Source organism: Hibiscus syriacus, unplaced genomic scaffold, assembly GCF_006381635.1.
Source record: "Hibiscus syriacus cultivar Baekdansim isolate YM2019G1 unplaced genomic scaffold, ASM638163v2 tig00111942_pilon, whole genome shotgun sequence".
Classification (NCBI taxonomy): domain Eukaryota; kingdom Viridiplantae; phylum Streptophyta; class Magnoliopsida; order Malvales; family Malvaceae; genus Hibiscus; species Hibiscus syriacus.
Window position 1 is genome coordinate 614,738 of NW_024063218.1, and position 3,041 is coordinate 617,778.

Here is a 3,041-nt window from a genome sequence, read left to right on the forward strand (position 1 = left end):
GCAAACTCCTTGTTTAATTTTTCACAACAGACTGAACCTCGCTCTCACTATCACCGATGAAAATTATGTCATCTACATAAAACAAGAGGTACACAGCCCTATCAGGGGTTTTCTGAACAAAAAGAGAGGAGTTAGACTTGACAAGCGCAAAACGTTCATTTTCTAAAAATGCTTAAGTCTTTTGAACCAAGCACGAGGGACCTACTTTAGGCTATAAATCGCCTTATGAAACTTATATACAAGGCTGCCATCACCTTGTTCATAACCAGGTGGTTGTGTCATGTACACCTCTTCAGTTAAAATGTCATTCAGAAAGGCATTTTTTATGTCTACTTGCCTGAGTACCCAGCCTTTCGATAAGGTAAGAAAAATAATTGCTCTGACAGTTGTTGGTTTGATCAAAGAGCTGGACACCTCATGATAACCAACCCCATGTTATTGAAGAAAATCCTTGGCTACCAGTTGTAGACATTAATTTTTTCATAATAATAATTATAATTATTATTAATATAATATATTATTATTATTATTAATTATTAAATATATATATATATATATATTACAAATTACATCAGAAGCCCAAAAGACCCTCAGGCCCAATTTACAAACCCAAACAAAGAGGCCCGATCAGCCAACTGGCCCATCTAAACCCTAAACCCAATTTAGGGTTTGTATCATGTAACACCCCCAACCCGTATCCGACCCGGATACGAGTCCGAAGTGTCACATTGACTTTTCAAACATTTATTCGTATAAAATAGTGAGTAATTTAAAAACTTGGATAACATTTAACTCATTCAAAACGTTTACAAAATATATCAGAGTTCATACAATTTATATCTTTAGACTACATGCCAACTACACTCTATATACCGTACATATATTTTCTGATCTGACAATTGGGTAAGGAGAACTGGCCTGTCTTGCTCCTCTTAGCTCTTTACTCTTCTCACTTCTGTAACCTACGTGTGAAACAATCACACGCTAAGTCGTTGACTTAGTGAGGCATAAATCATATAATAAAACTCTAACTCGTAATCATGCTTGAACAATTTCTACTAACATATCACGTACAAGCACCATACCCACATATACATGTAATGATTCCTACTATGCACCTTTCATATAGATATATATATATATAATTATCTTCTTTCCTATCATTATCATATTATCACCTTCCATATTTCTATTCTCTTGTTCATATAATCCATTAAGCTCATATCATATATCTTATAGCATATACAATAATCACTAACACACATATATCATATACAATACATTCCATGTTATCTCTTATTAGCCCATGTGCACCTGTGAGAACTGTAGATATGTGAGTCTATTGAGGTTGTGCACCACTATGCTGTCACCACAGCTCATATAAATGTCCCGAAGGACCAGTCCATAGATTCCGAAGAACCTAGGTAAACAGTCCATATGTCCGAAGAACATAGGTAAACAGTCCATATGTCCCGAAGAACATAGGTAAACAGTCCATATGTCCCGAAGAACATAGGTAAACAGTCCATATGTCCGAAGAACATAGGTAACCCTCGACCCTTGGCATGCCAACTATACCCCTAGCTCTCATATCACATAACATGGGCATTATCATTTATGACCGTTCACATTACTTATTCATATTCTTTCTCTTATAACACATATCTTTTCTTTCAGTCACGTATCACATGTACGTGTAATCCTTGATATCATAATCACATATTCCTTCTCTTCTATCACATATCAAATATATGTGTAAGCACATATCTAATATCATATGTTGCATTTTCATGTAAGCATGTAAATCATGTAACATATAAACATACATCCATTTCTATGTACTAATGCACACAGAGTAATCACATAACATTATATAATTTACCTCTTACCATAGTAACTCTATCATTGACTCATCGCAAGCCAATGTTTGATCAATCACATAAGTACAATTTAAATTGCACTCACCTGGCCTCACTAGTCCCTTTCAATCTCTTATCTTCCCTTTTTATCGATCTTACTTGTCAATGATTCCGGAACTCGTTTAGGCTTTGAATCTACAAAATTATACATTTTAAGACAATTATTAGATACCACACCTTTTAATTGGATACTAGCAACTTAAACGAACTTATTAAACCAATATTAACATTTTCCTTTAGGGGGGAATCGATTCCCTCCTGTGGGGGTATCGGTTCCCCTCTGGCATTCTGGAATTCTGTCGTTTGAAGGGGGTATCGGTTCCCCTTGAATGGGTACCGATTCCCCTTGCCCAGAAATCATATTTTTAGCTCGAAAATCACTTCAATTTCTCTCAAACACTTCATATATCATCCCCTTTTCATTCTTAACTCTAGTACACATACTTAAACCAATCTATATTCATTTATTTCATCTTAAACCTTAGAATTCTATTCTCCATATAGAATTCAATAATCATATCAAATTTTTCATGTTATTCAAACATAATTCTAACACTTCTAACTTCTTAATCTCATAGATGACAAGTCAAATTCAACTTAAAATTCAACTTATCAATTCTATTTCAAGATTTGATTCAAGAACTCAAAATCTTTAATCTCTCATATACCTTTCATCTTGTTGTTTTAGAACAATTTAAACTTTCCTTAAGCTTAATTATCATCTAATAATCAAAACCCAACCTTGAATTGAACCAATAATCAACTAATGAAAAAACTTACCTTTGCCCTTGCTCTTACGGGAGGGGAAGAGAAAGGAATAAGAAGATGAAATGCTTTCATCTTCTCATGTTTTTATCTCTTAATAAAGGGATAAAATATCTTTCATGACAAATTACCCTTTTGCCCTTTAATTCTTTAGATAATTACTAACAACTTTCAGGAAATATCCTCAAATAAATCATTGAACTATTCAAGTATTCTACTTTTATTATCAAATTCTGAAATTTACGATTTAGTCACTAACCCGTAGTTTGGGATGTTACATATCATCTCTAGCCGCCTCATCATCACAGCCGTTGGATCTGAGAGATCCAACGGTCCACAGGAGGTCCAACACGATGT